This window comes from Pinus tabuliformis, chromosome X (genome assembly GCF_031772625.1).
Source record: "Pinus tabuliformis cultivar Carrire ecotype Pingquan chromosome X, CPIR1, whole genome shotgun sequence".
Lineage (NCBI taxonomy): Eukaryota > Viridiplantae > Streptophyta > Pinopsida > Pinales > Pinaceae > Pinus > Pinus tabuliformis.
Genome location: NC_142308.1, coordinates 961219824 through 961240026, shown reverse-complemented (window position 1 = coordinate 961240026; position 20203 = coordinate 961219824).

The window sequence follows — 20203 nt, the reverse complement described above, 5'->3', positions numbered from 1 at the left end:
ACACGATACTAAAGTGACTCACAAACCGCTAATCATGTGATAAAGTGGTGCATTGCTGGGGGGAGCGAGGGGGGGTGGAGAAAACCAAATACAAAGGAAATGGCCGACAAAAAAGGGTCGGGCCTCCCCTTTCTCTCTCCTCCACGTGGTGGGTTCCCGCATCCTGACGACCTCGCATCCTGCAAGTGTTGGGTGTGGAGCTTGATTATCTTTTGTATTCAAAGGTTTCAGCCGGATGTATACCCCAATAAGATTGTACAACCCTCCACAGGGGGGGGTGCGGGGGGGACTTGTCCCCCTCGCGGGGGTCCGGGGGGGTAAATCTCCTTCGGCTGGGGGGTCCAGGGGCCAGCGCCCCCGAAGCTAAAAATATATGTAAAAATGCCTTGTAAAAGTCTAGTATTTTCTAGTCAATCTGGGCCGTTCGTTAGGCAGATGATCTGACGGTAGAAGTTATGTTTAATTTAGGGTTTTTTTCCCTAGAAGGAAACCCCTCACTATATATGAGGGAATTGTATTGCATCTATGTATATCTGTATTTTGAGTGAGGAAGAGAGAGGAGATTGAGAGTGAAGAGGGTGTTACAACGGATTTGTTGTAGGTTGTATCTCTTTAATTTACTGGATAATATAACAAAAGAAGGACTGGCTGTTTCTCCGTGGACATAACCCAAGCTGGGTGAACCACGTATATCTGTGTCTCTCTTGTTTTATGCATTTTCTGTGTTTATATTTCTGCAATATTTTATGTGTTCCGTTGCTCCGTAATATATAATTTTATAACAACTTGTATCAGAGCCGAAGGTCTATTTGGCTGATAAACTCATAGGAGAGAAGGGTTCCTGGTTCGAGTGGGAGAAATGGCAGAAGATGGTAGGTTTAGGGTCGAAAAATTTAATGGCCAAAACTACCAATTGTGGAAGATGCAAATGGAAGATTATTTGTATCAGAGAGATCTGTACCTACCATTGAGCGTAAAGACAAAGAAGCCGATGAGTATGACAGACACATAATAGGATATTCTTGACAGAAAGGCACTTGGATCAATACGACTGTGCCTAGCAGTGTCGATAGCGTTTAATATTTCAAAGGAAATGACAACACAGGGTTTAATGTTGGCATTGGCCAAACTATATGAAAAACCATCGGCCTAAAATAAGGTATTTCTTATGAAGCTTTTATTTAATATGAAGATGTCAAAAGGTGGATCTGTTGTAGACCATTTAAATGATTTTAATACAGTTACAAGTCAGTTAAGTTCTCTAGGGTTAAATTTTGATGACGAAGTTAGGGCTCTGTTATTTCTGTGCTCATTGCTAGAAAGTTGGAATGGCTTAGTTATGGCCATTAGTAACTCTGTCTCTGGATCTAGTACTTTAAAGTTTGATGATGTTGTCGGTACAATCCTTAGCATGGAAATGCGACGGAAAAGCTCCGGTGAGACATCAGGTAATGCTTTGACTGCAGAGACTAGAGGAAGAAAAATGGAAAGAGGAAAGAGCCCAGGATATCGCAGTAAGTCAAGAAAAGGCATATCCAAGTCCAGATCGGGGATAGTGTGCTGGAAATATGGGAAGAAAGAACACCTGAAGAAAGACTGCAAGTCTCGGAAGGGAAAATAAGGAGACGCGCAACAAGAAAAAAATCATGAAGCGAATGTAACAGGTGATGTGTTGCAAGATGCTTTGATTCTTTCATTAGAAAATATTATTGATGCCTGGGTGGTAGATTCAGGGGCCTCATTCCATGCCACACCTGTTAGGAAACATTTTCATGATTATGTTCAAGGAGATTTTGGACAGGTTCGGTTGGGTGATGATAAACCCTGTAAAATCGTTGGAATGGGTACAATTTTCATAAAGAAACAAAATGGAAATCAATGGCTATTGAAGAAGGTAAGGCATGTTCCATTGATATGAATTTGAAACTACTTGTAAATTGTTTGCAAGGTATTCAATTCAGAAATATACATTTTTAAAAGATTTCCATGTCTTGCAGAAAGAAAACTAATGAAATTTTCAGCTGTTCATGACCCATTTAAGCATAGCAGATTTATTTCCTTTTACTGTTTAACACACTAAAACGAATTTTTTCTGCAAAATAAATCAACCACAGATGCAAAAGAAGTTGATAAAGCAGTTCACCCCTCCTGGGCTACGTCTGCTGGGTCCAAAGCCCCCAAATGGGCCTGTCCTTGTTTTAATTAAATGCTAAAATTTAATATACAGCTGAATAGAAGCATCTACAGGTGGAATAGATGGTAAAAATTGATTCAAAGCACTTGAATCCTTCAGGATTGACTACTGGTTCACCTCCAATGGATACCTGCAACCCTATACAGTCTTCACAATATTGGGCCCTAGTGGCTCCTAGAACTTTCACGGCTCCAAAACTTCTACAAATAACATCATATGGCTGTAAGACCTACACCAATCACTTCAGAAGGTCGAAAATACCCAAAATAAAAAAAAATTCGTCCAAAACCGCCTTTCCTAGCCGAAGTTATGGCCAATTAAAGTTTTCCTCCAGTTATGCCTAGAAACACTCCAGCTAACTTTAGTTGGAGTCCAGTTAGGCTCGCCAAATATGGCGGGCCCGCCAATTTTGGCGCTCCTGCCAGAATCTGCGCCAAACAAACTGTAGTTACATTAAATTCTATGCATGAATGGTAGTTTATCTCAGATTTCGTGCCCGACGGTTAGGGGGTTGAGCCCACGGTTCTGGGCTCGCGGTCATATGGAATGGGGGGCTGGCCCTTAGGGGCTGGCCCCCTTCGGGCCCCGCCCAACAGAAATTCAAACCTTTTAAACATATTCTGCCACTCCATGAACACATGTGAAGCTTGTGGCGCGTTGGTAAAGCGCTTGGCTGGTGGGGAAGAGGTTGCGGGTTCAAAACTTGCCAATGCCACAAAATTTTAAATATGCGCCATAATGCTTGCTGACATCATCTGGGGCCATGTGGCGGTCTCCGGGCCTACCACGTGGCATCCTATGATTGGCTGTGCAAAGGGAATATTCCAAGGAATATTCTGTGGAATATTCCTTTTTAAATTTTTTTTTGAAAAATTAAAATTTTCAATGTTATTGACAAATTCTTCTTTTTGCCATAACTTCCTCAAACGGGGACCGTTTTTCGAACCGTTTAAGGCGCCGGAATCAGGAAGACGCGCACTTTCCAGTCGTTCAATTTTGAACCAGTTCTGAGCATTTTAAATTTTGAGCATTTTACGACACTTAGGACATGAGCACCTGATCACACCTCCCGATTGGGAAGCTTTTGGACCCCAAAAGCCTTCAACTACCTATTAATGAGGTGAGGGTACAACTCCCTCACTCTGTCCACCTCCATCCACTTTGCCTTGTTCGGTTTGCTGCCTTTGAAACCAACCCGAACATAATCTACACTGCCCCTCCTTGAACTGCATGTCCTTCTGTCAAGGATTGTATCTTCTTTCAGCTCATCTAAGAATTCTTGCGAGAAATCTTCTATAGATGGCAGCTGAACAACACTTTCATGATCAACAATCAAAGGAGGTTCATACAAATGTAAGTTCTCCACATTGACAACAGAATACATTTGCATGTAGGAAGGCAAATCTAATTGAAAAGCATTATTTCCAACCTTCTTGAGGATTTTGAATGGACCATAACGAATAGGCTTCAGCTTTTTACCTTCTCCTTGCATCCTTTCCTTACTAATGTACAACCATACCTCATCCCCTTCTTGAAACTTGTGATCGACTCTATGCTTGTTGTGTCTTTCCTTGTACTTGCCTTGACTCTTCTCAAGCTATTCTTGAATTTGCTGATGTATTTGCTGAATTCTTTCAATGAATGAACGAGCTTTGTCAATATCACTATGTCCCTCAATGGCAACATCTTTCTCAAGAATGAAATCAAGAGGTGATTTTGGCAAGTAACCAAAACAAGCTTCAAACAGTGAGGTGTTTGTGGAAGAGTGCTTGGCACGGTTGTAAGCATGCTGTATGTAGTGAAAATGTTCATCCCACAGCTTGGGATGCTTGCTGCAATATCCTCTCAAGAGGTGCACAATGGTTCTGTTCACAACTTCAGTTTGTCCATCTATTTGCGGATGGAAAGCAGTACTTTTCTTCAACTTTGTGTCCATCATCTCCCATAGGTTGGACCAAAAATTCCCCACAAATCTGGAATCCCTATCACTAATAATGGAAGTAGGCAAACCAAAGTGAATCCATACATGATGAAAAAATAATTCAACAGTTTGTTCAGCAGTTATAGTTTTCTTAGAAGGCATAAGTATACACATTTTGCTAAAACAATCAACTACTACATATAAATAATCATGCTGCTTTCTAGATTTTGGCAAACCTCCTACAAAATCCATAGAGATGCTCTCCCATGGTCTAGAAGGCACCAGCAAAGGAGTATACAAACCAAACTTCCTATTACTAGGCTTGCTTGTAGCACATAATGAACATCCTCTTATGAACCTTGAAATAGAATCTACCATGCGAGGCCAATAGCAATACCTCTGTAGATGTGCGACTGTTTTTCTTACACCAAAATGGCCAGCAATAAGAGAAGAATGGGCTTCTCTTATGACATTTATTCTCTCCCCCTGTGGTATACACAACTTGCCCAAATGAAACAGCAAATGGTTATGCATGTGATATTCATTTTCCTCTACATGATTCCCTTTACTCAAGTTAGCATACACATCTTTAAAGTCATCATCAGATGCATATTGTTCTATGTAACTATCATGTACAATGGAATCATTCTTAAGTAAAGTAACAACACCAATAATAGGCCTTGAAAGCATATCAACAACCTTATTCAAAGTACCTTTCTTGTACCTTATTACCAAATGGAACTGTTGCAAGAATCCCATCCATCTGAAGTGTCGTGACTGTTGTAACTTGCTTTGTGATTGCAAGTACTGTAAGGGCTGATGATCGGTATGTATAACAGTTTCTTTGCCCATCAAATAGTGTTTCCACTTTTTGACGCTTTGTACCAATGCATACAACTCCTTATCATATGTAGGATAATTTACAATAGCACCATTAAAAGTTTCAGAATGAAAAGCAATAGGCTTACCATGCTGTAGAAGAACTGCACCCATGGCATAATCACTAGCATCAGTTTGTATCTCAAATGGCTCTCTCAAATCCGGTAATGTAAGGACCGGAGCTGAACTAATATTCTCTTTCAAAGATTTGAAAGCTTTTTGCTGCTTGCCTCCCCATTGGAAAGCATGTTTCACACTTGTCACTGCATGCATAGGAGCTGCTATAGAAGAGAAGTTAGAGATGAACTTCCTCCAATATTGAGCTGCACCCAAAAAACTTCTTACCTCTGTTATGGATTTGGGAGTAGGCCAATTCAAAATAGCCTCTATTTTAGCAGGATCTATTCTCAAAGCACCTCCTCCTACTATGTGTCCCAAATAAACCAAAGAAGTCTTTCCAAATTGACACTTTGACATTTTAAGAAATAACTGATTCTTCTTCAAAACATCAAGCACTTTCCTAACATGCATGACATGATCTTCTCTAGACTTGCTGAAAATTAAGATGTCATCTAAGTAGACAATAACGAAATCATCAAGAAAAGGACGCAAGACATCATCCATTACTCGCATGAAAGTTGCAGGTGCATTGTACAAACCAAACGGCATCAGAAGCCACTCAAAGAGTCATTGTTTGGTTTTAAAAGCTGTCTTCCAAATGTCACTTTCTTCAATTCTTACTTGATAATATCCACTGCACAAGTCTAACTTAGCGAAATATCGAGCATCTTTCAGCTGGTCTAGCAAATCATCTATCCTTGGGAGTGGGTAACGATTCTTTACCGTTATCTTGTTCAAGGCCCTGAAATCAACACACATACGCCAAGTGCCATCTTTCTTTGGAATCAATACAATCGGTGACCCACATGGCGAAGTACTTGGCCTTACGAAACCCTTGTCCAACAAGTCCTTGATTTGCTTCTTTATTTCAACATTCTCCATAATAGACATGCGGTACATGCCTATGTTTGGAAGAGGACAATCTGGATGCAAATGGATTTCATGCTGAATCTCCCTCTTAGGAGGCAAACCTGTTGGCTCCTGAAACATCTCATGATATGCATCAACTACATCATACAGTTCTGACTTAAGTTTTGGATCACAATTGTCAAATGACTCATGATTCACATCAACCTTGGGCTTAATCATAAGAAGAACAAAATTCTTACTTGAATTGACTAGCCTTTTTACCTGTCCTGCATTCACCATCGCTATATTTGTCTTCTTGCGATGAGCTATAACAATGAACTCCTTGCCATCTTTGGAAAGATGATATTTTTTTTCATGGTGATGAAAGATAGCTTTCCTGTCAAACAAGTAAGGACTTCCCAAAACAATTCCTGCTATATCAAAAGGTACCACATCAAGTTCAACTGTGTCAATAAAATGTGCAGTAATTGTAAAGTGCAATGTGCACTTTCTTGAAACTTGCAAATTTGCATCCTTGCAAATCCATCCAAGTGGATATGGCTTCGGATGTGGAATGGTCTCAAGTTTAAGCTGCTTGACCAAGTCCTATGATATAAGGTTTGCTTGTGACCCACTATCAAAAAGTGTGTCAATTTTAGTATGTTTTGAAATCACCCTCACATGAAACAATTCAATTCTTTCTTCCTCATTAGGAGCTTGTACATGACAGTTTGAGGTACTAGTGCTGGCTTGAGTTTCAATTTCTTTTCCCTTCAAGTTTTTCAAACCCATGGCTGCAATTTTGGTTTCATCACCTGAATCATCCCCTAAATCCTGTGGTGTAGATGTAGTAGCAACAGTTTTCTATTTCCCTTTGGATTTGTTAGTTTGAGGTCTTTTTTCAGGATGTAATTTCCAACAATTTTTCTCCTCATGGCCTGGTTTAGAACAATGTTTACAAATCACTTTCTCACCCTCCTGTTTGACAGATGCATTCCTTTTGCCCTTTCCCTTGGAGGTTTTCTCTTTGTTTTTCCCCTTGGGGGGCTTGTTTATACGCTCTTCAAATGTGTTTTTTCCCCTTGCCTCTAAATGGGTAGCTTGGACACAAACCTCGTCCAAGCTAGTAGGGTTAAACATCAAGATGGTGTGTCTAAGGTAACCATGCAAGCCCCCAATGTATTTCAGCAAGGTTTCTTGGGTCTGTAAATCTACCCCTAACAAGAGAGCTCTTCTACTGAATTCTTGGGTGTAGTCTTGGACACTCTGACCCTTAAGTTGTCTGAAATTTTGCCAATTCATAATGGCTTTCTGCATGTGAGCAAGAGGATAAAACTATTTTTTAATGGCTAACAGAAATTCAGGCCATGTTAAGGTAACCTTACCAAATTTCTTGATTTCCTCTTTAGTCTTGGCCTCTCACCAGACCAATGCTGCTCCATCCATTCTCAAAGAAGCCAACTGAATCTTTGTGGCATCATCATGCATATTTTGGATCCTCAAGTAAACTTCCAACTACGTAATCCAGTTGTCAAGCTTTTCTGCATTCACTTCACCATTAAACATAGGTAATTCGAATTTTACATCAAGCTTCAAAAAAGGACTTTTTCCAGAGGATCTATGCTGATGCACAAAAGAAGAAGACGAGGATGAAGAGGAAGAAGGTGATGATGGGGGTGGTGGATCACCATTTCCTCCATGTCCTTTCTTGGAATGATCATCATCCTTCTTACCTCCTCAAGAGCCCTCTCCTTCATGTGGATGTTTGGACCCTTCTCCAGCCAATTTCTCATTTCTTTCTTGGTACAATATCCTCACCATTTCAGTGAGGTCCAAGAAAGCCTTTCTAAAGACTCTTTCTTCTTCTTTTGGATCCATGTCTGCAGGAATTTCTCCTTCATGTGCAGACATTCTTGAAGCTTCTGCTGAGACTCTTGAGGGTGAAATTGAAGGTGGAGGTGATGGCTCTCTGGCCTTCCTTGACTGAGGATTCTCTCGTTCTCTAGTCAACTGTCCTTCCCCTGTTTTAAGTTTCAACCTGGTAAGCATCAATACTTGCAAGACAGTTAGAAGATCTTTGCACAAAAAACTGAGCTATGATACCAACTTGATCTGAATTTGAAACTACTTGTAAATTGTTTGCAAGGTATTCAATTCAGAAATATACATTTTAAAAAGATTTCCATGTCTTGCAGAAAGAAAACTAATGAAATTTTCAACTGTTCATGACCCATTTAAGCATAGCAGATTTATTTCCTTTTACTATTTAACACACTAAAACGAATTTTTTCTGCAAAATAAATCAACCACAGATGCAAAAGAAGTTGATAAAGCAGTTCACCCCTCCTGGGCTACGTCTGCTGGGTCCAAAGCCCCCAAATGGGCCTGTCCTTGTTTTAATTAAATGATAAAATTGAATATACAGCTGAATAGAAGCATCTACAGGTGGAATAGATGGAAAAAATGGATTCAGAACACTTGAATCCTTCAGGATTGACTACTGGTTCACCTCCAATGGATACCTGCAACCCTATACAGTCTTCACAATATTGGGCCCTAGTGGCTCCTAGAACTTTCACGGCTCCAAAACCTCTACAAATGACCTCAGATGGCTGTAAGACCTGCACCAATCGTTTCAGAAGGTCGAAAATACCCAAAATTAAAAAAAAATTCGTCCAAAACCGCCTTTCCTAGCCAAAGTTATGGCCAATTAAAGTTTTCCTCCAGTTATGCCTAGAAACACTCCAGCTAACTTTAGTTGGAGTCCAGTTAGGCCCGCAAAATATGGCGGGCCCGCCAATTTTGGCGCTCCTGCTAGAATCTCCGCCAAACAAATTGCAGTTACATTAAATGCTATGCATGGATGGTGGTTTATCTCGGATTTCGTGCCCGACAGTTAGGGGGTTGAGCCCACGGTTCTGGGCCCGCGGTCATATGGAATGGGGGGCTGGCCCCCTTCGGGCCCCACTCAACAGAAAGTCAAAATTTTAAACATATTCCACCACTCCATGAACACATGTGAAGCTTGTGGCGTGTTGGTAACGCGCTTGGCTGGTGGGGAAGAGGTTGCGGGTTCAAAACTTGCCAATGCCACAAAATTTTAAATATGCGCCCATAATGCTTGCTGACGTCATCTAGGGCCACGTGGCGGCCTCTGGGCCTGCCACGTGGCATCCTGTGATTGGGTGTGCAAAGGGAATATTCTTTGGAATATTCCAAGGAATATTCTACGAAATATTCCTTTTTTATTTTTTTTGAAAAATTAAAATTTTCAATGTTATTGACAAATTCTTCTTTTTGCCATAACTTCCTCATACGGGGACCGTTTTTCGAACCGTTTGCGGGGCCGGAATCAGGAATACGAGAAATTTCTAGTCGTTCAACTTTGAACCAGTTTTGAGCATCCATATTTAAAGAAAAATCAGATTTCAACGGGGCAGTTGGGAGGTGGATGTTGTGTAAGTACTTTCACAGATAAATCCTAGAAGGTCACTAAAGGATCCATGGTAATAACGAAAGGAGAAAATGTTGGTACATTGTATTTATGCAATGGTATTTCTAATTTTGTTAATGATTTAACCTTTACAGGAGAAGATATGGCATTGTGGCATCATAGGCTCGGGCACATGAGTGAGAGGGGGATGCAGATTCTTCACTTAAGAAATTTGTTGCCAGGTTTGAAGCATGTTGATTTAAAATTTTGTGAGAATTATCTTTATGGAAAACAGAAGAGAGTCAGATTCCTTAGAGTTGGGAAAGAAAAGAAGAGCGAAAAATTAGAGCTTGTGCATACAGATGTGTGGGGACCTGCTTAGGTATCATCTCTTGGTGGCTCTCGTTATTATGTTACTTTTATTGATAATTCAACCAGAAAAACCTGGATTTATTTTATTCGAAATAAATCTGATGTATTTGATACTTTCAAGAAATGGAAAGCTTTGGTTGAAAATGAGACAGGGAAAAGGTTGAAGTGTTTCAGATTAGATAATGGAGGTGAATATTGCAGCAAAGAGTTTGATAGGTACTGTTCAGAGAATGGAATTCGTAGAAAGAAGACAGTTCCAAGAACACCACAAGAAAATGGTGTGTCAGAAAGGATAAACAGGACAATCATGGAGCGTGCAAGGTGCATGAGATTGCATTCAGGATTGCTTTTACAATTTTCTGCAGATGTTGTAGATACTGTTGTTTATCTAATAAATAGAGGGCCTTCAAGTTCCTTGGATGGTGGTATTCCAGAGGGGGCATGGACAGATAAAAAGGTAAACTACTCATTTTTAAAGACTTTTGGTTGTGAAGCCTTTGTCCACATTAACAAAGAAAATAGAACAAATCTTGAGGCAAAATCAAAGAAATGTACCTTTATTGGATATGGTGTTAATGATTTTGGTTATCGCTTATATGATTATGAAAATCACAAAATAATTAGGAGCATAGATGTAATATTCAATGAAAAGGTCTTGTATAAGAATCAGTTGCAAGAAAAGAAACAGGAAAAAGAAAACAAAGAATACACAGTGCTTGACGATATCACAGGAAAAGTGATGGTGCCTGAAAATCATAATGATCAACAGCCAGAACAACGACCACAACAGCAACAAGCACTTCAGACACCTGAAAGTGGTGTTAGAAGATCTACCAGGATAAGTAGACCCCATGAACGATACTCTCCTTCATTATATTATGTATTGTTGATTGATTCTGGTGAACCTGAATGTTATGAAGAAGCAGTGCAGGTAGAAACCAGGAAGAAGTGGGAGCAAGCCATGAAAGAAGAGATGGACTCCTTAGCACATAACCAGACTTGGGACTTAGTCAGGTTACCTGCAGGTAAAACAGCATTGCAGAATAAATGGGTTTACAAGTTGAAGGAAGAAGATGGAGGTAGGAAAAGGTATAAAGCTAGACTTGTGGTGAAAGGGTTTGCACAGAAAAATGGTATAGACTTTGATGAGATATTTTCTCCTGTTGTGAAAATGACTTCAATCAAAACTATTCTAAGTCTAGTAGCAGCTGAGGATTTGCATCTTGAGCAGTTAGATGTAAAGACAACCTTTCTCCATGGGGATTTGGAGGAAGAGATATATATGCAGCAACCACAAGGATATGAGGTAAAAGGGAAGGAGAAACTAGTGTGCAGGTTGAAGAAGAGCTTGTATGGCTTAAAACAGGCTCCAAGGCAATGGTATCTAAAATTTGACAGGTTTATGTCTGAACAAGGTTATACTAGATTTCACTCTGATCATTGTGTTTATCTCAAAAGGAAAAATGGTGGCAGCTATATTATATTGTTATTGTATGTAGATGACATGCTTGTTGCAGGTTCTAACACGCAGGAAATAAATGTGCTCAAAAGAAAATTGGCAAACTCATTTGCAATGAAGGACTTGGGTGCTGCAAAACAAATCCTTGGTATGAGAATAACTAGAGATAGGAAGAATTGCAAATTAACATTGTCTCAAAGTGAGTACATAGAAAAGGTGTTGAAAATGTTTAATATGCAGAATGCAAAACCAGTTAGTATACCTTTGGCTAGCCATTTCAAATTAAGTAAGGAGGCGTGTCCCAAGACTCAGGAAGAAATGGCTCATATGTCTAAAGTTCCATATGAATCAGCAGTTGGAAGCTTAATGCATGCAATGGTCTGCATAAGGCCTAATATTGCACATGCAGTGGGAGTTGTAAGCAGGTACATGAACAATCCAAGAATAGAACATTGGATGGCAGTGAAGTGGATTCTCAGGTATTTGAGAGGTACCACAAATCAAGCATTATGCTTTTGTGGTTCAAACATTGCTCTACAGGGATATGTTGATGTAGATATAGCAGGTGACAAAGATAACAAGAGGAGTACTATAGGATATGTATTTACTGTAGGTGGAACTGCTGTCAGTTGGGTTTCAAAAATCCAAAGTGTTGTTGCACTTTCAACAACAGAAGCAGAGTATGTTGCTGCTACAAAGGCTAGTAAAGAAATGATTTGGTTAGAAAGGTTCCTGGATGAATTGGGTAAGAAGCAGGAGTTGGGCAGGTTATACAGTGACAACCATAGTGCCATACATCTTGAAAAGAACTCTGCATTTCATTCCAAGACTAAACATATACAGCTCAAGTACCATTTCATATGGTCAGCATTGGAAGATGTACAGTTGAAGCTGGAAAAGATACACACTAGCCAGAATCCTGCAGATATGCTAACAAAAGTTGTAACTAGGGATAAACTGAGAATATGCTCAGTTTCAATTGGTCTTCAAGTATGATAAATAAGATGAGAAATAGCCAGGTCCAAAGTGGAGTCATTGTCTAGCAAATGAAGCAGCGATGGAGTTGCTATAATCAGTCTCCAAGTGGGAGATTGTTGGTTGTGGAGCCTGATTATCTTCTGTATTCAAAGGTTTCAGCCAGATGTATACCACAGGAATACTGTACACCCCTCTACGTGGGGGGGACTTTCCCCCCCGCGGGTGTCTAGGGGGGTAAATCCCCCTCGGCTGGGGGGTTCGGGGGCTAGCGGGGGTTTGGGGGCAGCGCCCCCGAAGCTAAAAATAGATGTAAAAATGCCTTGTAAAAGTCTAGTAATTTATAGTCAATCTAGGCCGTTCATTAGGCGAATGATTTGACGGTAGAAGTTATGTTTAATTTAGGGTTTTTTGCCCTAGAAGGAAACCCCTCACTATTTTTGAGGGAATTGTATTGCATCTATGTATATATGTATTCTGAGTGAGGAAGAGAGAGGAGATTGAGAGTGAAGAGGGTGTTACAACAGATCTGTTGTAAGTTGTATCTCTTAAGTTTGCTGGATAATATAATAAAAGAAGGACTGGCTATTTCCTCGTGGACGTAGCCCAAGCTGGGTGAACCACGTATATCTGTGTCTCTCTTGTTTTATGTGTTTTCTGTGTTTATATTTCTGCAATATTTTATGTGTTCCATTGCTCCGTAATATATAATTTTCTAACAGCAAGATAGTCATATTGGCAGAGTTCCAAACTTGATAGACCATGCAAGGGCTGATATTGTGATATAGTGTTGTATCGCTGGGAGAAGGCCGATAATTTTAACACATGAAAGGCTTACAAAATAGGGCCAGGTAGGCCCTTTTCTTTCTCCTTCATGGGGCCACGTGGCGGCCTTTGATTGTTCCTCTGAGCTGACAAGGCAGCTAATGTTAACAATAACATGGTAGTATGGTTGATGACATGGAAAAGGACATGTGTCACCTCGTTTCAGTGTTTTCAGGGGTTACATGGGGCCATTTTCAGGTGCCACATGTCACCACTCACATGGTGACATGTGGCAGTGATGATGTCAGCTCGTAGATTGGAAATCACAACTGTTAAGGGGAAAATATTAAGACATTGGTGAAAAGTGATTGCAATGTGTGGGACTCCTCCCCAGATGCGATAAATGACTAGGGTAGGGTCTATATGGACCTCGTGTCCGGATTGTCGGCCCGCGCTAAGGAAAAGGGTAAAGCAAGGTTTAAAGCATTGATATGTGATTTTGCAATAACAAAGGAATAAGGCCCTCACACGACAGTTGAGAGCCTTAACAACTAAAGGGCTAAGCGCTTGATTCAGGCCCCTGATCACATGAATGAATAAATTGAAAGCCTAGGGGTTAAAGGGAAAATTAAAAATACTTTCCTATTCATTTGTTTTTAATGTTAAAGGCTCGTGACTGTGTTGCGTGGAGTGCACTGTCACAAAGATTTAAATGGGTGGATGGGCCAGCAGCTAAGGACTTTAATGAGGCATGGCATGACTATAGATCATTATGAGGAGGATTCACGAAGCCTTAATGGCATGACATGGTGCTCCACTCTATCATGCAGAAAATGACTGCTTGGGTGCATGAATTTCACACTCCATCACTTCTCGACTGAAAAATCACTAAGGCAGTTAAGGCAGAATGGACAGAAACTGACCGAGCAACAGTGAACTACCTCAACAATAGTTAGAATCATGATGACAATACGAACATGGCTAATTCAAAGGCTTCCACTGAAACAACAAGGGGGCACCTCCTCCTTCCCCTTTCCTTTTTCTTTCTCTATGAATTTATCTTTGTTTGTTTCCAAGAAAGGGATTCGAACCCTAATGTAATATTTTTGGGGCAGCACAACCTTAGACTGACCGAGACAGCTAGTCTAGCATGATAGTTGGGGCTTGGGCTCAAATATTTTGTAAATTGTAATTCCATGTCCCCCTCCTCTTATAAATAGGGGGAAGCAATATTATACAAGTGTTCTGGAATTTCTTACCCGTGACGGCTGAACTTTGTGATACCATATTTTGGCTCACAACTGTGTAAGTGAATGATTGTTATCTTATATTGTATTAATTTACATAGGCATATCTTCAAAATATCACAGAAATGGTGGTGATTCCTCCTTCTTAGCATCACATTATGTTTTTCCTTATGTTAATTCCATTATGTTCATATTCTTCTTTGCATGTGTGCTACAATAACTACTAGAAATTATTTCATGCTTCCTTACAGATCCATGTGTATTGATTTATTAATGCATAATGCCTGTATGAAGGGCTGAAGTATATATTTAAAATTCTCTATAAGAATAATATAACCCATCTTCTCTCCAATCCATTAATTCCGCTTGTAACTTAAACAAGTGTAGAATTTCCCATTGCTTGCAACTCTATTTGTTAAATATATAATTCTGGATGTTTTGGGCTCTATATGATGAGTTATGTTTTCTCCTAATCCTCTTTCTTTTACTCAACAAAGCCTATTAAGCTGTAAGCCCCTTTGATGTTATCAACCTCCGCTGTTCTATGTGACACTACTAGGAACTGTGTGTGAGGGAGTACCTAAAATCCATAACTCTTACCTTTGGAGGAATGAACCAAGCCCCCTCATTATCTTTCATTACATGACAATTGGAGTGCTTCAAACCCCTCACATATAACCCTACAAGCACTCCTCTATTTAATATGTCCTAGGCACTGGTCTACAATCAACCAAGAGGCTGTCTCTAGGAAGATTCCTTGTCTCCTACTGCACTTATGCTGTAGGTGCAAGATTTAGCCACAACATCTTTCTAATTCCATTTCCGGGTAATGGATTAGAATATTTTTCCGTGGGTACGACAAAAAATTTCATTTCCTCTATTAGGTGAGCATAGGAAGTGTGGGTTGAAGATGTCTCACCTTGGCGATTCCATTGTCAAATTATGGTAAACATCCTGTAGAATCCACTGTTTGAATATCAATCATAAACACTCTGGAAACTACCTTTGTCAAGACATGTAAGAGACGATAGAAGAGAAGGTTAGCTTAATAAAGAACTCCTTATATGGACTAATGAAAATAGAGTTAGAAAACAAAAGGCTTCGACAAAAATATTCCTCTTTCTCTGACAAAGAACAAGAAGCCAAGACACATGAAGAAGAGGAGGATGAGCTTGATGTAATACTAAATGATGATGAGATGGATGATTACTACAAGAAATTCTCCGATTTCATGATTGCTCTATTGCACAGGAGAATTGCTCTTCGGTTATCTAGAAATACATCAAGGGGACATGACAAAAATGAAGGCACTTCCTCTGAGGAGCCTCCTAGGCCAGTTGAAAAAGGAAAGGGACTTCTAGATACAAATGGCTTTAAACCCAAAGTCCTCAAAGAAGAGAAGTCACCCTCCCCTTCTTGGCTCATCTTTGAAGATGCCAAAGAGCTAAGTGGTGTTTGTGGCTGCCATGACCATAAAGACATCGGCCATCATACTGTATGTGAAGAAGAGGCTGCTAGAAACATTCCTTTTCTATTCCAAGACCCTATGGCTGAGTACATAAGAATATTCTTCAGTTAGCACCAGAGGTTATTTCATGAGCATGTATCAGGTTCCACATTTGCAGATTTTTCATGTTTCATGCCTGTTTTAATTTTTCTTTTTCAGCAGTATGAAGGCATGTGGTCCTGCACTCTTATGCTGACCTAGTTCTATTGGAAAATTGAACATACTTAGCTGAATTAAGCACTGTGCATAAGTAGGATTGTACATAAATAATCTCACTAGCTGAGCATTTAATTTTCAATTATTAGAATTTTTATTTCTGCATTCTAGATTGAGGAAAGTCTCCTAGAGATTTTTCTGATTACAAAGAGGTATGTATTACTAAATCCATGCTCAATGGTGAAGGATACTAGTCTACAGGTTCTCAACACCTTGCCAGCAAGGCATTGTCCCCAGTAGGAGCCAATGTTGTCAGCCACTTCTTTTTCAGTCACTAGTTGCTTCAAAAGCCAAATAACAGTGATGTTTGATGAAAAATTCTAATCCACAAAAGCTATTAGAGCTTGAGGATACCCTCTCCATTGTGTAGTGCTCGGAATAAGCTTTTCGGCGGTATATAGAAGTCCAAAAAAGGGTTCTTGGATCAAAAGTTGGACCCTATTGAAGAATTCCTTTAAAAAGCTAGAAAATAGGGAAAATGGCTAAGTATGGAGAAAAACTGCAATTGGGACCCAGGAGGCTCATTTCATATTGCATATCGACGTTCAAATGGGTATGGGGCATTGAAAAAGCATGAAACAATGATCTGTCTATCACTGATATCGCATATTAGCGGTTGGCGGGTCCAGACGGAGCATTTATCACAATTGGCCATCGACAGGATCCTTGGGGCACAAAACTAAGGTTATCAACACGTCGTACTCTCAAATGCCGATATTGCATCTCGCATCCTGCATCCATCAGGTCCCCCACATCCCACAAATCCAAAAGTCCTGTAGTCACAAAAAACTCCAAAGCATGCGGGGGCCAATTTGCGATATATTGTTGCACTGCCAGGGAAGGACTGGAAAGAGCTAACAAAGGAAAGTAGGAAAAAAAAAAAGGAAAGCAGCCCCCTTTCTCTTTCCTCCACGTGGCATCGGAAATCGGCTATCGACAGAGTCTCGAGGCTCACACTTAAGGATTATCGGCGGTTCTTGGCGCCAAAGGCCTATATCACAGTCTCGCAGTCAGGCGATATCGGCAATCGGCACGGTTCACCGTTCAAAAGACTCGCAAACTACCGGTCATGCGATAGAGTGGTGCATTTGCAGTGGGGGAGGACAAGAAAACCAAATACAAAGGAAATGTCCGACAAAACAAGGGTCGGGTCTCCCCTTTCTCTCTCCTCCACGTGGCGGGTTCCCACATCCTGTGAGATAGTTATATCGACGGACTTCCAAAATTGATAGACCATGCGAGGGCCGATATTGTGATATAGTGTTGTATCACCAGGAGAGGGCTGAAAATTTTAACATGGGAAAGGCTTACAAAACAACATCAGGTAGGCTCTTTTCTCTCTCCTTTAAGGGCCATGTGGCGACCTCTAATTGGTCCTCTAAGCTGACAGGGCAGTTGACATTAGCAGTAATGTGGAAGTACGGTTGATGACGTGGTAGAGGAAATGTGTAACCCGGTTTTAGTGTTTTCAAGGGTTACATGGGGCCATTTCCGTGTGCCACATGTCATGAATCATAAGGTGACATGTGGAAATGATGACATCACCCTGTAGATCGACAATCACAACTGTTAAGGGGAAAAGCTTAAGACATTGGTGCAGAGCGATTGTGATGTGTGGGACTCCTCCCCGGATGCGATAAATGACTAGGGTAGGGTCTATATGGACCTTGCGTGCAGATTGTCGTCCTACTCCAAGGAAAAGGGTAAAGCAAGGTTTAAAGCACTAATATGTGGATTTGCGATAACAAAGGAATAAGGCCCATGCGTGAAAGTTGAGAGCCTTAGTGCCTGAAGGGCTAAGTGCTTGATTCAAGCCCCCGATCACATGAATGAATAAACTAAAAGCATAGGGGCCAAAGAGGAAATGAAAAATTCCCGCCTATTCTTCTGTTTTTAATATTAAAGGCTCGTGACTATTGCTAGGAGAGCGCTGTCACAGAGATTAAATGGGTGGATAGGCCGGCAACTAAGGACTTTAATGAGGCATGGTGCATCTATAGATCGATATGGGGAGGATTCAGGAAGTCTTATTGGCACAACATGGTGCTCCACTCCATCATGTAGAAAATGACTGCTTGGACAGGCAAGTTTCACAGTCCATCACTTCTCCACTGAACAACTCACTCAGGTAGTTAAGGCAAAATGGATAGAAACTGGCCGAGCAACAATGAACTACCTCAACAACAGTGAGAATCATGATGACAGTAGGGATGTGGCTAAATCATGGGCTTCCACTGAAACAACAAGGGGACACCTCCTCCTTCCCCTTTCCATTTTCTTTCTCTATGCATTTATCTTTGTTTATTTCCAAGAAAGGGATTTGATATGATTGTAATATTTTCGGGGCAGCAGAGCCTTAGAATGACCGAGATAGCTAGTCTATAATGATAGCTGGGGTTCAGGTTCAGATATTTTGTAAATTGTAATTTCAACTCCCCCTCCTCTTATAAATAGGGGGAAGCAATATATACAAGGGTTACAGAATTTCTCACCCGTGAGGGCTGAACTCTGTGATACCATATTTTGGTTCATAACTCTGTAAGTGAATGACTATTATCTTAGATTGTATTACTTTACATAGACATATATTTATACTATCACATAAATGGTGTTGATTCCTCCTTCTTAGCACAACAATTTGTTTTTCCTTATGTTAATTCCATTATGTTCATATTCTTCTCTGCATGTGTGCAACAATAGCTGCTAGAAATTATTTCATGCTTCCTTACGGATCCATGTGTATTGATTTATTAATGCATAATGCTAGTATGAAGCACTGAAGTATATCTTTAAACTTCTATATAAGAATCATAGCACCCATCTTCTCTCCAGTCCATTAATTCCACTTGTAACTCAAACAAGTGTAGAATTTCCCATTGCTTGCAGCTCTATGTGTTCAATATAGAATTATGGATTTTTTGGGCTCTATATGATGAGTTATGCTTTCTCCTAATCCTCTTTCATTTACTCAACAAATCCTATTAAGCTGTAATCCCCTTTGAAGTAATCATCCTCCGCTGTTCTATGTGATACTACTGGGAACTTTGTGTGTGTGGGAGTACCTAAAATCCATAACTCATACCTTTGGAGGAATGAACCAAGCCCCCTCATTATCTTTCATTACATGACAATTGGAGTGCTGCGAACCCCTCACATATAACCTTACAAGCACTCCTTTATATAATATGCCCTAAGCACTGGTGTACAATCAACCAAGAGGTTCTCTCTAGGGAGATTCCTTGTCTCTTGCTGCACTTGTGTTATAGGTGCAAGATTTAGCCACAACATAAGCTCTACCATCAAATTACAACATGCATAAAAGAGAGAGGTGAATGTCACAACCTAACGAGATTGGTCCTAAGACATAATGAAAGTGGAAATGATGGTCGATAATGCAACAAAGATGACGATATGTGACATGTTATCACTCCAAAATTTCTTCTAGGTTGTCATAAAAAGAAATGATAGAGGTAACCACAAACCAACTTTGGAGATCAGGATCTAGCCTTCCTAATCTCAGAGACTGCTCTCTCTTTTTAATTTAACTTTGTTTAGTTATTTGATTTTAGGCTAGTTATGATTAAGCTTGGGTTTTTGATTTGAATTTGGGTGGTGGGATTGCTTACTTAGATGAAAAGAGGGTTGCTTTTACCATTGGGATATGGGGTCAAAATGCCAGACAAACAAGACTGGATCAAGTTTTAAAAACAGTGTCTACAGGGCAAGAAAGAGGAGTTACTACAGATCTCAAAGGCTTGATGGTGAAACAGTTTCCAATTGCATCCAGGGAGAAATTAAGGGTTCCCTAGACTGGATTATGAAGAGAAATGAAAGAGGTCAATTGGGATGGGAGAGCAATTAAGGGTTCTCAAATTCGGATATCAGAGGAAAACATATAAATGATTAACTGTGCAAAATAGAGTGTAGTTAAACAAATTCTGAGTTAAATTTATAGTTAATTCATTCAAATTAAGATAACATTTAATTTTATGAAACACATAAGAAATTAACAAAAATCAGACAAAGAAGATACTTCACTGCAATAGCTCATCTCATGAATCGTGTAGTGCAATCTTTTTATTACTTGCTCCAGTCTGTTGACTTGAACATTGGTACAATAAACCTTAGGTTTGAGATTAAAATAACTGTACAAATGTATAGCAATCCACCCTCAATACTTTGATTTATGAAGTATTTATACAAAAATATTATACAAAATATCCCAAACTTTCTTGGAAACTAATCTTGGAGAAAGAAATATCTTCA